The following is an 18,525-nucleotide window of genomic DNA, read 5'->3' as shown; positions in this document are numbered from 1 at the left end:
TCAGGAGTGGGAACTCCTGTCCTCACGACTGCAGAGGATCCATCAGGAGTGGGCACCACTGTCCTCACGACTGCAGAGGATCCATCAGGTGTGGGCACCCCTGTCCTCATGACTGCAGAGGATCCATCAGGAGTGGGCATCACTGTCCTCATGACTGCAGAGGATCCATCAGGAGTGGGCACCACTGTCCTCATTGCTGCAGAGGATCCATTAGGAGTGGGCACCACTGTCCTCATGACTGCAGAGGATCCATCAGGAGTGGGCACCACTGTCCTCATGACTGCAGAGGATCCATCAGGAGTGGGCACCACTGTCCTCATGACTGCAGGGGATCCATCAGGAGTGGGCACCACTGTCCTCATGACTGCAGAGGATCCATCAGGAGTGGGCACCAATGTCCTCATGACTGTAGAGGATCCATCAGGAGTGGGCACCACTGTCCTCATGACTGCAGAGGATCCATCAGGAGTGGGCACCACTGTCCTCATGACTGCAGAGGATCCATCAGGAGTGGGCACCACTGTCCTCATGACTAAGAAGGATCTGTCAGGAGTGGGCACCACTTTTCTCAGGACTGAGAAGGATCCATCAGGAGTCGGCAACAGTGCCCTCACAACTAAAGGAGATCTATCAGGTGTGGGCACTATTGTCCTCAGGACTAAGAAGGATTTGGCAGGAGTGAGCACCACTGTCCTCAGGACTTGTGGAGGGGGAATCTATCTGGTGTGGGCACCACTTTCTCAAGGATCTGAGAGGATACACTAGGTGTGGGCCACACTTTCCTCAGCACCTGAGGGAATCTGTCAGGAGTGGCCTCTACAGTCATGAATACTCGAGATGATACTGTCATATAAAGACATAGGCCGACATTTATCATGGTCTTTAGACTGTTTTTTGTGTCTACAAAAGGCACAAAAAGGCGCAAGCAGGGTTTATTTGCGCCTTTTTTGTGCCTTTTTGTTTGCACATTTCTGCTGATTTTGAGTTGTAATCCAATGATTTTGGCAATACACATGATATAGAAGGGATTTATGAACTGCACCTTTTTGTAAAAAGGCGCAAAAAAGGCGCAAAGCCACTGAAAAGTGTCTAAAACTACACCATCCCAGACCTGGTGTAGTTTTTTGGTGTATGTTAAGAGAGAAATGTCAGAAAATGTAACCTGCACAAAATTTATCAAATGCTCTGTTAACATTTAATAAATTTGGTTCTCCTACACATCACCAGCTCACAAAAAAAGGTGTAAAAAATGCTTCACTTAGGCTGGGTTCTCATCACGTTTTCTCCCATACGGGAGCGCATATGGCAGGGGGGAGCTGAAACCTCGCGCTCCCGTATGCCTTTCTATGCGCTCCCGTATGTAATTAATTTCAATGAGCCGGCCGGAGTGAAACATTTGGTCCGGTCGGCTCGTTTTTGCGCCGTATGCGCTTTTACAACCGGACCTAAAACCATGGTTGATCTTACACCTACAATGATAAATGTGGGCCATAACACTGACCTGACCTTGGCCAGTCAGGCTTGTGACAATTCAATACTGGGACTGAGCACTGACTGCCAACCACAGCTTCAGCCGCTGTGCGATCCTCATTCCTGCCTCTCAATGCAGATGAACAAGCTCAAAATGTGTCTGGAGAGCATCAGGTGTAAAACAGGAGCAAATCCGTAACAGTGGCCACATTAAGTCCTATGGGGGAGATTTATCAAAACCTATGCAGAGGAAAAGTTGCCCATAGCAACCAATCAGATCGCTATTGGTTGCTATGGGCAACTTTTCGTTTGCACAGGTTTTGCTAAATCTCCCCCTATGACTATCACAGTATAGTCCTGTGAACTAAACACACAAGGCTTCAGCATCCAACAGCATCACCTATGATCCTGCAGAGAGAAATGTCTTGGGTTCCCGGACCAGGTGACGCACTAAGGGATCCAACCAATCAGAACACCTCATTTACTGCGCATGGCATTGTTCATTTTTGTACTGTCAATAGATAATAAATATAGCATACAAAGCTAATATTAAATGAACATTGTGTCCATGAGGAATCATAGAAGGGTCACATGCGTGTGGGGCAGCGTTTCCCAACCAGGGTGCCTCCAGCTGTTGCAAAACTACAACTCCCAGCATGCTCCCGGGCATGCTGGGAGTTGTAGTTTTGCAACAGCTGAAGGCACCCTGGTTGGGAAACACGGGTGTGGGGACATGACAAAATGTGAGACTTTTACCAAAATGCTGTCCAAAATAAAGGCTTTGTGAAAAATCACACATCATAAACCCATCACCACTGCAAAAACGTGACCAGACTATGGCATAGTGACACAATTTAAAGGGGTATTCCAGTAAAAACTTTATATATATATATATATATATATATATATATATATATATAAATATAGCAACAGGAGATTACAGCAGCACACTGCTAGCACAAAGATATACATAAAACATGAGTATATAGATAGAACATGAAAAGCTATACAGCTGTAGTGCAATAAATGAAAATATGAAACTATGAAATTATGAGGTACTTAGCTTGCGAATTTGGCGGTCAAATAGCGTGGACCGTCCCACCACGGTAAGTTGTACTGGCCAACTTATTATTTGGTTATATATATATATATATATATATATATATATATATCTCAACTGGCTCCATTTCTTCTATTAAAAAATCTTAATCCTTCCAGTAGTTATTAGCTGCTGAAGTTAAGTTGTTCTTTTCTGTCTGACAACAGCACTCTCTGCTGACACCTCTGCTCGTCTCAGGAACTGTCCGAAGCGTTAGAGGTTTGCTATGGGGATTTGCTCCTGATCTGGACAGTTCCTGAGACAAGAAGAGGTGTCAGCAGAGTGCGCTGTTGTCAGACAGAAAAGGACACCTCAACTTCAGCAGCTGATAGCTACTGGTAGGATTAAGATTTTTACATATAAGTAATTTACAAATCTGTTCAACTTTCTGCAGCCAGTTGATATATATATATATATATATATATATATATATATATATATATATATATAAATGAAAACAGCAACTGGGATAAATCAACATCACAAGAACAGGGTAAAACCATAAATCCCCCCCCCCCCAAGACTCTAATTCTGATTGCTTTGGGGGGGGCATCTACAGGACTCCCCCTGGATACCGCTTGTCTGCATCACCCCCGAATGATGCCAATGTGAGGTGCTCAGGCCCAAAACACTGAGGATTTCTCACCCATGCCTTAATGTAGACTCCTCCAGGAGATAGTGATACATCACAAGGGCCCCGAGAAAAACTTCAATAGTTGGTAACAGAAAACAACCCAAAAAGTCATGTGTCAGCAGAAGACGGACGGATGCCCTGATCGCGGGCCCCTGACCAGGTCTTCAAAGGGCCCCAAGTGCATGTGTACAATCCATGTGGCCAGAGGTTTGTGAAGTGCAGCTGATGTCTCTGCTCCCAGACAGGGCAAACAAAAAATTCTGAGTGACCTCTACTGTAGTGTTTCCCAACCAGGGTGCCTCCTGCTGTTGCAAAACTACAACTCCTGGAACGCCCAGACAGCCGTTGGCTGTCTGGGCATGCTGGGAGTTGTAGTTTTGCAACAGCTGGAGGCCCCCTGGTTGGGAAACACTTCTCTACTGTATGTAGCACCTCATCGCCTCCGCCAGGCGCCATATTACAAGTGATTATTGCCCTGCAGTTATATAGGGGGAATGATAGTAATACGGAGAGCGCACACACTCAATACACTGCCTCCATTTGGTTTGCAGATGGATTGGATATTCAATGGATCTTAAAGGGGTACTCCGGTGAAAACCTTTTTTCTTTTAAATCAACTGGTGGCAGAAAGTTAAACATATTTGTAAATTACTTCTATTAAAAAATCTTAATCCTTCCTGTACTTATTAGCTGCTGAATACTACAGAGGAAATTATTTTCTTTTTGGAATGCTCTCTGATGGCATCACGACCACAGTTCTCTCTGTTGACATTATTATAATAATAATAATGCTTTATTTATTGTTGTCCTTAGTGGGATTTGAACCCAAGTCCCCAGCCCTGCAAGGCAGCAGTGCTAACCACTGAGCCACCATGCTGCCCTTAGCATACATCTGCTATGCACGGTTGCTAAAATGGACAGAGATGTCAGCAGAGAGCACTGTGCTCGTGATGTCATCAGCGTTCCAAAAAGAAAGGAATTTCCTCTGTAGCATTCAGCAGCTAATAAGTACTGGAAGGATTAAGATTTTTTAATAGAAGTAATTTACAAATATGTTTAACTTTCTGCCACCAGTTGATTTAAAAGAAAAAAGGTTTTCACCGGAGTACCCCTTGAAATCCAGGAACAAGATTGGGGTATATACCAGTATATGGGGTGTCATATACAGGTATACGATAGGGGCTATATACAGGTATTCTGTATATAGCCACTATTTAAACCAGTATAGGATGGGTGTCATACACAGATATACAATAGTTGTTACATATGGTAGGAGTATATATTTATATCAAAATGGGGGTTATGTACAGGTATATAGAACAGGGGTTATATATGAGTATAGGATGGGGTAATATAAAGATATATATGATGATGAGGTGTATATAAAGGCTGTTATACACAGATATGAAGGGTTTTTATAACCAGGTATACAATGTGTTATATACCGTGAAATATAATTAAAAAAAAAATATATATATATACACACACACACACTTGTAAGAGGTATATATGATAGGAGGCATATAATGGGTGTTATACATAGATATAGGAGTTACATACGGGTCCTATACATTCTGTAATACACAGGTATAGGACACTATACACATCTATAGCCGCCCCTCCCGGTACACACGGTGCTCGGTAATAGAGGGATCGCCCCCTCCCCCTCAGGCTGAGGATCTACACCTGGGCGGCAGGAGATATAAGGGGGAGGGGGCAGACACGTAATCCCTCCCCCCAGGCCCTGACCAGGCGGGAAAACACAGCCCGGTGTATCGGCCGGTTCCCCGCTTACCTGCCAGCTTAAGCTCGGTGCGGCCTATTAGGCGTCCAGCGTACTCTCCGTCTCACAGGCCTCGGCACTTCGTAGGGCAGCGGCTCGGGCCTAGGCAGGCAGCGGCCTGTGCCCGCACACACACTCCCCTCTCTCCGCCGCCGCCTTCACTTCTCGCCTAGTTTTCCCCCTCTGGCGCCCGGCAAATGGTGCGCGCCGGTACCGGCAGACTCTGCCTGCGTGTCTGCGCTCCCAGGCCCAGGCGCTCGGAATCTTCCACTTCTCAGTGGCGGGGGGCGAAGGGGAGGACAGCGCATCAGTTTGTTTGTGTCCCACAATGCAGCGCGGCCGAAGGGGGAGCAGTGTGACGCGGCAGGGAGGGCGGAGACTGTCTGGCTCACACGGTTGCTTGGATACAGTATGGAGCCGCGTGCGGGGGGGAGCCCCAAAACCGGGACAGACGTTACCAGAGTCTGTATATACAGGTGACCCTCACAGTACAATGTCAATATATACAGGTCACCGCCACAGTACAATGTCTTTATATACAGGTCACCGCCACAGTACAATGTCTATATTATACAGGTCACCGCCACAGTACAATGTCAATATATACAGGTCACCCCCCCCACAGTACAATGTCTATATATACAGGTGACCCTCACAGTACAATGTCAATATATACAGGTCACCGCCACAGTACAATGTCTTTATATACAGGTCACCGCCACAGTACAATGTCTATATATACAGGTCACCGCCACAGTACAATGTCAATATATACAGGTCACCCCCCGCCCCCCCCCACAGTACAATGTCTATATATACAGGTCACCCCCCCCCCCCACAGTACAATGTCTATATATACAGGTCACTCCCGCCCCCCACAGTACAATGTCTATATTATATATTATATAGGTCACCTCACAGTACAATGTCTATATATACAGGTCACCGCCACAGTACAATGTCAATATATACAGGTCACCCCCCCCCCCCCACAGTACAATGTCTATATATACAGGTCACCCCTCCCCCCCCCCCACAGTACAATGTCTATATATACAGGTCACCCCCCCCCCCCACAGTACAATGTCTATATATACAGGTCACCCCCCCCCCACAGTACAATGTCTATATATACAGGTCACCCCCCCACACAGTACAATGTCTATATATACAGGTCACCGCCACAGTACAATGTCTATATATACAGGTCACCCCCCCCACAGTACAATGTCTATATATACAGGTCACCCCTCCCCCCCCCCCCCCCCCACAGTACAATGTCTATATATACAGGTCACCCCCCCCCCCCACAGTACAATGTCTATATATACAGGTCACCCCCCCCCCCCCCACAGTACAATGTCTATATATACAGGTCACCCCCCCACACAGTACAATGTCTATATATACAGGTCACCCCCCCACAGTACAATGTCTATATATACAGGTCACCCCTCCCCCCCCCCCCCACAGTACAATGTCTATATATACAGGTCACCCCTCCCCCCCCCCCCCCCACAAAGTACAATGTCTATATATACAGGTCACCCCCCCACACAGTACAATGTCTATATATAGGTCACCCCCCCCCCCACAGTACAATGTCTATATATACAGGTCACCCCTCCCCCCCCCCCCCCACAGTACAATGTCTATATATACAGGTCACCCCTCCCCCCCCTCCACACAGTACAATGTCTATATATACAGGTCACCCCCCCACAGTACAATGTCAATATATACAGGTCACCCCCCACACAGTACAATGTCTATATATACAGGTCACCGCCACAGTACAATGTCAATATATACAGGTCACCCCCCCACAGTACAATATCTATATATACAGGTCACCTCTCCCCCCCCACAGTACAATATCTATATATACAGGTCACCTCTCCCCCCCCACAGTACAATATCTATATATACAGGTCACCTCTCCCCCCCCACAGTACAATGTCTATATATACAGGTCACCCCCCACACAGTACAATGTCTATATATACAGGTCACCGCCACAGTACAATGTCAATATATACAGGTCACCCCCCACACAGTACAATGTCTATATATACAGGTCACCGCCACAGTACAATGTCAATATATACAGGTCACCCCCCCACAGTACAATGTCTATATATACAGGTCACCCCTCCCCCCCCCACAGTACAATGTCTATATATACAGGTCACCCCTCCCCCCCCCACAGTACAATGTCTATATATACAGGTCACCCCTCCCCTCCCCCACACAGTACAATGTCTATATATACAGGTCACCGCCACAGTACAATGTCTATATATACAGGTCACCCCCCCCCCACAGTACAATGTCTATATATACAGGTCACCCCTCCCCCCCCCCCCACAGTACAATGTCTATATATACAGGTCACCCCCCCCCCACAGTACAATGTCAATATATACAGGTCACCCCCCCCCCCACAGTACAATGTCTATATATACAGGTCACCCCTCCCCCCCCCACAGTACAATGTCTATATATACAGGTCACCCCCCCCCCCACAGTACAATGTCTATATATACAGGTCACCCCCCCCACAGTACAATGTCTATATATACAGGTCACCCCCCCACACAGTACAATGTCTATATATACAGGTCACCGCCACAGTACAATGTCTATATATACAGGTCACCCCCCCCCCACAGTACAATGTCTATATATACAGGTCACCCCTCCCCCCCCCCCCCCACAGTACAATGTCTATATATACAGGTCACCCCCCCCCCCACAGTACAATGTCTATATATACAGGTCACCCCCCCCCCCCACAGTACAATGTCTATATATACAGGTCACCCCCCCCCCCACAGTACAATGTCTATATATACAGGTCACCCCCCCACACAGTACAATGTCTATATATACAGGTCACCCCCCCACAGTACAATGTCTATATATACAGGTCACCCCTCCCCCCCCCCCCCCCACAGTACAATGTCTATATATACAGGTCACCCCTCCCCCCCCCCCCCCCCCACAAAGTACAATGTCTATATATACAGGTCACCCCCCCACACAGTACAATGTCTATATATAGGTCACCCCCCCCCCACAGTACAATGTCTATATATACAGGTCACCCCTCCCCCCCCCCCCCACAGTACAATGTCTATATATACAGGTCACCCCTCCCCCCCCTCCACACAGTACAATGTCTATATATACAGGTCACCCCCCCACAGTACAATGTCAATATATACAGGTCACCCCCCACACAGTACAATGTCTATATATACAGGTCACCGCCACAGTACAATGTCAATATATACAGGTCACCCCCCCACAGTACAATATCTATATATACAGGTCACCTCTCCCCCCCCACAGTACAATGTCTATATATACAGGTCACCCCTCCCCTCCCCCACACAGTACAATGTCTATATATACAGGTCACCCCCCACACAGTACAATGTCTATATATACAGGTCACCGCCACAGTACAATGTCAATATATACAGGTCACCCCCCACACAGTACAATGTCTATATATACAGGTCACCGCCACAGTACAATGTCAATATATACAGGTCACCCCCCCACAGTACAATGTCTATATATACAGGTCACCCCTCCCCCCCCACAGTACAATGTCTATATATACAGGTCACCCCTCCCCCCCCCACAGTACAATGTCTATATATACAGGTCACCCCTCCCCTCCCCCACACAGTACAATGTCTATATACACAGGTCACCGCCACAGTACAATGTCTATATATACAGGTCACCCCCCCCCCCCCACAGTACAATGTCTATATATACAGGTCACCCCTCCCCCCCCCCCCCACAGTACAATGTCTATATATACAGGTCACCCCCCCCCCCCCCACAGTACAATGTCTATATATACAGGTCACCCCCCCCCCCCACAGTACAATGTCTATATATACAGGTCACCCCCCCACACAGTACAATGTCTATATATACAGGTCACCCCCCCACAGTACAATGTCTATATATACAGGTCACCCCTCCCCCCCCCCCCCACAGTACAATGTCTATATATACAGGTCACCCCTCCCCCCCCCCCACAAAGTACAATGTCTATATATACAGGTCACCCCCCCACACAGTACAATGTCTATATATAGGTCACCCCCCCCCCCCCCACAGTACAATGTCTATATATACAGGTCACCCCTCCCCCCCCCCCCCACAGTACAATGTCTATATATACAGGTCACCCCTCCCCCCCCCACACAGTACAATGTCTATATATACAGGTCACCCCCCCACAGTACAATGTCAATATATACAGGTCACCCCCCACACAGTACAATGTCTATATATACAGGTCACCGCCACAGTACAATGTCAATATATACAGGTCACCCCCCCACAGTACAATATCTATATATACAGGTCACCTCTCCCCCCCCACAGTACAATGTCTATATATACAGGTCACCCCTCCCCTCCCCCACACAGTACAATGTCTATATATACAGGTCACCCCCCACACAGTACAATGTCTATATATACAGGTCACCGTCACAGTACAATGTCAATATATACAGGTCACCCCCCACACAGTACAATGTCTATATATACAGGTCACCGCCACAGTACAATGTCAATATATACAGGTCACCCCCCCCTACAGTACAATGTCTATATATACAGGTCACCCCTCCCCCCCCACAGTACAATGTCTATATATACAGGTCACCCCTCCCCTCCCCCCCTCCCCCCCACACACAGTACAATGTCTATATATACAGGTCACCGCCACAGTACAATGTCAATATATACAGGTCACCCCCCCCCCCCCCCCCACAGTACAATGTCTATATATACTAGGGGTGTGAATCGCCAAGAATTTGGCGATTCGATTCGAATCGCGATACCAGTGTGGCGATTCGATATATCCCGATATATCGCGATACCGTCTAGGTGACGATACATCGCGATATATCCCGATATATCGCCCACCTGGGAGCATTCATAGATCCCAATAGACGCCGCTGTCAGCTTTGACAGCGGCGATCTAGTACTCCGGTGCTCACTTTTCTCATGTTATCCCGTCCGGGCTGCAAAATAAAATAAAACGCACTTTATCTTACCTGCCAACGAGCCCCCGGAGCTCCGGTACAGTCCGGTACAGGTGTTCGGTCCCCCGGGCTGTATTCTTCTTACTTCCTGTTAGTCCGGCACGTCACATGGAGCTTCAGCCTATCACCAGCGGAGGCGGGACATCGCTGCGGCCAGTGATAGGCTGAAGCTCCATGTGACGTGCCGGACTAACAGGAAGTAAGAAGAATACAGCCCGGGGACCGAACACCTGTACCGGACTGTACCGGAGCTCCGGGGGCTCGTTGGCAGGTAAGATACGGGCGTCCGCAGATAAAAATTTCACATCCCTAAAAGAATCGATTCAAAAATATTTTGAATCGATTCTGTATCGGCAAATGAAAAATCGCGATTATCGCGAGAATCGATTTTTTTCTTACATCCCTAATATATACAGGTCACCCCCCCCCCCCCACAGTACAATGTCTATATATACAGGTCAACCCCCCCCCCCCCACACACACACACACACAGTACATTGTCTATATATACAGGTCACCCCCCACAGTACAATGTCTATATATACAGGTCAACCGACCCCCCCCCCCCCCCCCCAACACACACACACACAGTAAAATTTGTATATATACAGGTCATCCCCCTCCCCCCCCCCCCCCCAAAGTACAATGTCTATATATACAGGTCACACACACACCGTACAATGTCTACATATACAGGTCACCCCCATAGTACTATGTCTATATACAGCCATGGCGTAAATGTTGCCACCCCTGAAATTTTTCTAGAAAAGGAAGTATTTCTCACAGTAAAGGATTGCAGTAACACATGTTTTGCTATACACATGTTTATTCACTTTGTGTGTATTGGGACTAAACCAAAAAAGGGAGGAAAACAAAGCAAATTCGACATAATGTCACCAAACTCCAAAAATGGTCTGGACAAAATTATTGGCACCCTTAACTTAATATTTGGTTGCACACCCTTTGGAAAAAATAACTGAAATCAGTCACTTCCTATAACCATCAATAAGCTTCTTACACCTCTCAGCCGGAATGTTGGACCACTCTTCCTTTACAAACTGCTCCAGGTCTCTCTTATTGGAAGGCGTCTTTTCCCAACAGCAATCATAAGATCTCTCCACAGTTGATCAATGGGATTTAGATCTGGACTCATTGCTGCCACTTCAGAACTCTCCAGCACTTTGTTGCCATCCATTTCTGGGGGCTTTTTGACGTATGTTTGGGGTCATTGTTCTGCTGGAAGACCCAAGATCTCAGATGCAAACCCAGCTTTCTGACACTGGGCTGTACAGTGTGACCCAAAATCCATTGGTAATCCTCAGATTTCATGATGCCTTGTACACATTCAGGGCACCCAGTGCCAGAGGCAGCAAATCAACCCCAAAACATCATTGACCTCCACCATATTTCACTGTAGGTACTGTGTTCTTTTCTTTGTAGGCCCCATTCTGTTTTTAATAAACAGTAGAATGATGTGCTTTACCAAAAAGCTCCATCTTGGTCTCATCTGTCCACAAGACGTTTTCCCAGAAGGATTTTGGTTACTCAAGTTCATTTTGACAAAATGTAGTCTTGTTTTTTTTTTCTCTGTGTGAGCAGTGGGGTCCTCCTGGGTCTCCTCCATAGTGGTGTCCTACTGGGTCTCCTGCCATAGCGTTTCGTTTAAATGGCGACGGATAGTTCGTGCTGACACTGATGCTCCCTGAGCCTGCGGGACAGCTTGATTATCTTTGGAACTTGTTTGGGGCTGCTTATACACCATCCGGACTATCCTGCATTGACACCTTTCCTAAATTTTTCTCTTCCGTCCACACCCAGGGAGATTAGCTACAGTGCCATGGGTTGTAAATGTCTTGATAATGTTGCGCACTGTGGACAAAGGCAAATCTAGATTTCCGAATATTGACTTGTAACCTTGAATTTTTTTATTTTTCGATAATTTTGGTTCTCAAGTCCTCACAGTTCTCTTCTCCTTTCTGTTGTCCATGCTTAGTGTGGCGCACACAATGCAAATACTATGTGAACTTCTCTCCTTTTTTACCTGCTTTCAGGTGTGATATTTTTTTTCTATATTGTCCATATGTTTTACTTGCCTCAAGTGAGTTTAAAGGAGCATCACATGCTTGAAATCTTATTTTTCCACAATTTTGAAAGGCTGCCAATCATTTTGTCCAGCCCATTTTTGGAGTTTGGTGACATTATGTCCAATTAGCTTTTTTTCCTCCCTTTTTTGGTTTTATTTCCAATACACACAAAGGGAATAAACATGTGTATAGCAAAACATGTGTTACTGCAATCCTTTTCTGTGAGAAATACTTAATTTTCTTTAACATTTTTAGGAGTGCCAACATTTACGGCCATGACTGTATAGAGGTCACCCCACAGTGCACTATCTATATATACAGGGCTCCTCACAGTAAAATATCTATATACCGTATATAATTTATAGGTCACCCCCACAGTACAATGTCTATATATGTCACCTCACAGTAGAATGTCCTAGTATACAGATCACCTCATTCGTATGTGTATCAATCTATCTACAGTGTCTCCCATAAGTGATTCCACCCCTCACATTATATATACAGTGTCTCCCATAAGTGAGTCCACCCCTCACATTATATATACAGTATCTCCCATAAGTGAGTCCACCCCTCACATTATATACAGTATCTCCCATAAGTGAGTCCACCCCTCACATTATATACAGTATATCCCATAAGTGACTCCACCCCTCACATTATATACAGTATCTCCCATAAGTGAGTCCACCCCTCACATTATATATACAGTATCTACCATAAGTGAGTCCACCCCTCACATTATATACAGTATCTGCTACAATGTTAAGTAGTGAGTGCACAGCCTGTATAACAGTGTATAATGTTGTCTCCTCAAAATAACTCCACACAGCTATTAACCCCTTAAGGACCCAGGGAGTACCTGTACTCCCATGGGAATTCCGGTGCTCGCCATACGGGGACCAGACTGGGATGCCTGCTGAAATCATTCAGCAGGCACCCTGTGCAAACCCCTGGGGGGGGCTCCTGAGACCCCATCCAGATTGGCGTTTCCGGGTCAATCAGGTCCCCGGTGACCTGGATGAAAAGGGTGAAAGGTATTGGCCGACGAATCAGGACTTCTGCTGTGGGGGTGTCCCTAACGGCACCCGCTCCGTCCCTATTCTGGAGAGCGGGTGTCGGGAGTCCTCACGGCGGCGGGATCAGGGTCACCTGAACGGCGGCAGCAGGCAAGAGGGACAGAGCGCTGCAGCAGGATATAAGGCTGACCTCCTCCTGTTGCTTAGCAACAACTCCAAGCATGCACAAAAGGGCATGCTGGGAGTTGTTGTTGTGCTACAGCAGAAGGCACAATTACAACTCCCAGCATGCCTTTTGGTAGTTTGTGCATGCTGGGGGTTGTAGTTATGCAACAGCTGGAGGCACATTTTTTTCTATGAAAGTGTTCCTAAAGCAGTTGCATAACTACAACCCCCAGCATGCGCAGATATCCAAAGGGCATGCTGGGGGTTGTAGCTAGCAGTGTCAATCCAGCTGTTGCATAACTACAAGTCACAGCATGCCATTTGACTGTCACTGCATGCTGAGAGTTGTAGTTTTGCAACAGCTGTAGGCACACTGGTTGCTAAACACAGTTTGTTACCTAACTCTGTTTCGCAACCAGTGTGCCTCCAGCTGTTGCAAACTACAACTTCCAGCATGCACTGAAAGACTGTACATGCTGGAAGTTGTAGTTTTGCAACAGCTGGAGGCACACTGGTTGCGAAACACTGAGGTAAGTAACAAACTCTGTGTTTTGCAACCAGTGTGCCTCTAGCTGTTGCATAACTACAACCCCCAGGATGCACGGACAGCCGAAGGGCATGCTGGAAGTTGTAGTTTTGCAACAGCTAAAGGTTTGCCCCCCCCCCCCCATATGAATGTACAGGGTACATTCCCACGGGTGGGGGTTTATGGCGAGTTTCTCGCTGCAAGTTTGAGATGCAGCAAATTTTAAAAACACAACACCACACCTACACCCCCCCCCCCCCCCCAAAAAAAAACTAAAAAAATCAAATGTCTGGTATGGCACAGTTTCCAAAATGGAGCCACCAGTTGTTGCAAAACAACAACTTTACAGCAGTTCTGACATAGACACAAAAAAAAAAAAAAAAAAAAAAACACCCACATGTGACCCAATGGAAACTACACCCCTCACGGAATGTAACAAGGGTTATAGTGAGCCTTAACACCCCACATGTGTTTGAAGAATTTTCATTAAAATTGTACGTGAAAATTTTTTCACTAAAATGCTGGTTTTATCCCAATTTTTTTATTTTCACAAGAGGTAATAGGGAAAAAGCCACCCAAAACTTGTAACACAATTTATTGAAATATCTCATATGTGGATGTAAAGTGCTCTGCGGGCGAACTACAATGCTCAGAAGAGAAGGAGCGCCATTGGGCTTTTGGAGAGAGAATGTAGGGCTGGGCGGTATGACCAAATATGTGTATCACTGTATTTTTTTAACTTACGGCGGTTCTACGGTATATAACAGTATTTTCAACCCCTTGCCCCAATCATGTGACTGCTCGTGGTGTTCGGCGACCCCCCCCCCCCCCCCCCCCCCCCAAAATCATGTGACCCACCAGCACTGTTCTGCTCCCCCCAATTAATGATCAGCCCAGGGGGGTACTACTCACAGATGTCACCTTCAAGCACTGCCATCCTCCTTTTTGTTGAGGGCTGCCGGCGATGGAACTCTATACTGTACGCCAGTGGTCTCCACCCTGCGGACCTCCAGTTGTTGCAAAACTACAATTCCCAGACATATGACACACTGGGGACGGGAACGTCGGACAGCCGTCAGCCTATCACCGGCCGGAGCGATGTCCCGCCCCGGCCAGTGATAGGCTGAGCCCACTGTCATGTAAGAAGCCGGTCAGAGCTTCTTACATCACAGTGGGCTCAGCCTATCACTGGCCAGGGTGGGACATCGCTCCGGCCGGTGATAGGCTGACGGCTGTCCGACGTTCCCTGTCCCCAGCGTAAGGCCGACATAGGTGAGTTACAGTTTATTTTCTTTATCTTTTGCAGCCCAGGCATAGGGATACAGCGTACAGCAGTGGTCTCCAACCTGCGGACCTTCAGCTGTTGCATCTGAAGGTCTGCAGGGAGACCACTGGCGTACAGTATAGAGTTCCGGCGGCCCCCAACAAAGAGGAGGAGGGCAGTGCTTGACATATGTGAGTAGTACCCCACTGGGCTGATCATTAATTGGGGGGAGCAGAACAGTGCTGGCGGGTAAGGCTGGGTTCACACTACGTTTTCTCCCATACGAGAGCGCATACGGCAGGGGGGAGCTAAAACCTTGCGCTCCCGTATGTCACCGTATGCGCTCCCGTATGTAATTCATTTCAATGAGCCGGCCGGAGTGAAACATTTGGTCGGCTCATTTTTGCGCCGTATGCGCTTTTCCCCCGGACCTAAAACTGTGGTCAACCACGGTTTGAGGTCCGGTCGTAAAAGCGCATACGGTGCAAAAATGAGCCGACCGAACGTTTCACTCCGGCCGGCTCATTGAAATGAATGACACACGGGAGCGCATACAAAGGCATAAGGGAGCGCGAGGTTTTAGCTCCCCCTGCCGTATGCGCTCTCGTATGGGAGAAAACGTAGTGTGAACCCACCCTAACATAGGATTAGTTCCCCGATGTGGGAACAGCGCTGCACTGGGCTGATAAGACATTCCCTAGGGGGAGGGGCCCAACCGGTATTGCGGTATGGGGGGAAATTCATATTGTGCAACCCAAAAAATTCGGTATGAACCGGTATACCGCCCAGCCCTAAGAGAATGTGTCTGGAATTGAAGGCCATGTGTGTTTACAAAGCCCCCATGCTACCACAACAGTGGACCCCCCACATGTGACCCCATTTTGGAAACTACACCGCTCACATAATGTAACAAGGGGTACAGTGAGCATTTACACCCCACAGGTGTCTGACAGATTTTTTGAACAGTGGTCCGTGAAAATGAAAAATGTAATTAAAGGTTTAAATCACCCCCCTTTTCCCTAATCCAAATATAAAAAATATGTAACCATAATAAAAATAAACATGTGGTATCGCGGCATGCGTAATTGTCCAAAATATAAAAATATATAGTTAATTAAACAGCACGGTCAATGGCTTACATGCAAAATAGCATATTTTTGGTCACTATTTATATCATGAAAAAATTTATAAAAAGCGATCAAAAAGGCCGATCAATACAAAACTGGTACCGATAAAAACTTCAGATCACGGTGCAAAAAATGAGCCCTCATACCGCCCGTACATGGAACAATAAAAAAGTAATAGGGGTCAGAAGATGACAATTTTAATCGTAGGATATCATTTTAACCGTATGGACCTACAGAATAAAGAGAATGTGTCATTTGTACCGACAAATGTACTGCGTAGAAACAGAAGCGCTCGAAACGCGTCAAGAAACCTCAGAACATGTAAAGTGCCACAGTCGTGTACTATTTTAAGAGAATTTGAAAAATAAAGTCTGCTATTTTCCAAGTGCTGGATCACTTCGTTTTTCTTTTGCCATTGGACACACGGAGCCTGGGTGCAGATCCGAGCACAGGAGCAAGTGGGTGAGCTGGACTTTCTATGTACATACATAGCAGCAGGAGAGTACTGGATGGGGCCAGCAGTAGCGGTGACAGCTATTTTGTGCGCGGGGAGCACTTCCCCTGACCACTCCCCTGCTTACACGTCAGGACTGGTTTAAATACCTACTTCATGATGTAAGTGGACATATGCTATTGCAAAATAGATGATTAGAAACAGTAAAAAATCCCAAAATGCAAATGAATGGCACACAGTGATGGATCTAAATAAAATCTATCCATTGCTGTGTCCCACTTATTTGCATATTGGTATGTTTTTAACTGTTTTTAATGCACTATTTTGCACTGTTGTTAAAGCATATGCCCACTTGCATCAGAAAGCAAGTATTTATACCAGTCCTGACGTAAGTGACGTAACTATCACCGCTACTGCTGGGGCGTCCAGTACTCTCCTGCTGCTATCTATGTACACCTGCACTTTTTATAAAGTCTGGAAATACCTGTTTGAAGACTGGTGAGTGCCATTCAGCTCTTTTCTTTGCTATTGCTCGAATTGGACTTTGAAATCACACACAAATCCAGACCTCAAGGACGCCACCCGGATCACTAATAGAGCTGGTGCATGATGGGCATTTATAGATATGACTAAATTATAAAAATAAATAATTTAGGGAACCGTGCTTTAAATACATAGGATGATTTATTACAATTATTTCTTGCAAATAATATTTATGAAATCCTATACACAGGGCCCTTGTGAGAGGATATAATATAGATAATGTAATACTCTAAAATGATAAATGGTACATAGGCACTACTACTGCTTGTGATATACAATATGAAGTATAAAATATGAACTTTTTTTTCTGTTATATCACACAATGGAGTATAAAGAATAACATATATAATTAATTCAAGTATCAATATATTGCACAATCCGGCATCTGTTAGCAAAATGATTAAAGAATCAAATAAGCACACAGTTACCATTCTGTTCCTGTTGCCTGTGTCAGGACACGATCAGTGACCATCGGCTTTTGACATCCTTTCTGCCGCACGGGCGAGCGCCGCAACGGGATCGCTTCTTTATCACCGTTGAAAATTCCACGTAGACCGTCCTGCGAGACGGGAGGATCCAGGCAGCACACCGTGACCACTGACCCACACCAGTTGGGCTCCTGAAGCAGCTGTAGATGTTATGCTCAAAGCATAACACCATCAGGTGAGCACACTACGTTGTGATTACCGTATTTTTCGCCGTATAAGACGCACCGACTTTTTCCCCCCGACTTTTTGGGAAAGAAAAAGTGCGTCTTACACGGCGAAAAATGCGGTAATCACAACGTAGTGTGCTCACCTGATGGTGTTATACTTTGAGCATAACATCTACAGCTGCTTCAGGAGCCCAACTGGTGTGGGTCAGTGGTCACGGTGTGCTGCCTGGATCCTCCCGTCTCGCAGGACGGTCTACGTGGAATTTTCAACGGTGATAAAGAAGCGATCCCGTTGCGGCGGTCCCTGCGGCCATCAACGGCCGGGACCCGCGGCTAATACAGGACATCACTGATCGCGGTGATGCCCTGTATTAACCCTTCAGATGCGGCGATCAAAGCTGACCGCCACGTCTGAAGCGAAAGTGACACTAACCCGGCTGTTCAGTCAGGCTGTTCGGGACCGCTACAATTTCACTGCGGTGTCCCGAACAGCCCGACTGAATAGCCGGGTTAGTGCTTACAGGACACCGGGAGGGATCTTACCTGCCTCCTCGGTGTCTTCTTCATTCAGGGATCCCCTGTATTGCCGGCGCTCTCCTTCCTCGTCGTCGCATACGTGTGTCG

At 46.7% G+C, this 18,525-nt stretch overlaps 1 protein-coding gene and 1 long non-coding RNA gene across 3 annotated transcripts in view; one reads left to right on the top strand and one right to left on the bottom strand.

The window, feature by feature from the left end:
- ZBTB44 (zinc finger and BTB domain containing 44) overlaps positions 1–5,294 on the bottom strand; it is a 42,248-nt gene extending 36,954 nt beyond the window's left edge. The window contains exon 1 of one of the 2 annotated variants that reach the window (XM_056544516.1): positions 4,999–5,294. The gene's annotated coding sequence lies outside the window, so the exon portion shown is untranslated. The remainder of the gene's footprint in view (positions 1–4,998) is intronic. The other variant, XM_056544517.1, reaches the window with a different exon arrangement.
- A 65-nt stretch (positions 5,295–5,359) lies between these two features.
- LOC130294548 (uncharacterized) overlaps positions 5,360–18,525 on the top strand; it is a 73,781-nt gene continuing 60,615 nt past the window's right edge. The window contains exon 1 of the long non-coding RNA XR_008848532.1: positions 5,360–5,462. This is a non-coding gene — a long non-coding RNA (uncharacterized LOC130294548). The remainder of the gene's footprint in view (positions 5,463–18,525) is intronic.

Source organism: Hyla sarda, chromosome 10, assembly GCF_029499605.1.
Source record: "Hyla sarda isolate aHylSar1 chromosome 10, aHylSar1.hap1, whole genome shotgun sequence".
Taxonomy (NCBI): domain Eukaryota; kingdom Metazoa; phylum Chordata; class Amphibia; order Anura; family Hylidae; genus Hyla; species Hyla sarda.
This window is presented reverse-complemented; position numbering and strand designations above follow the sequence as displayed.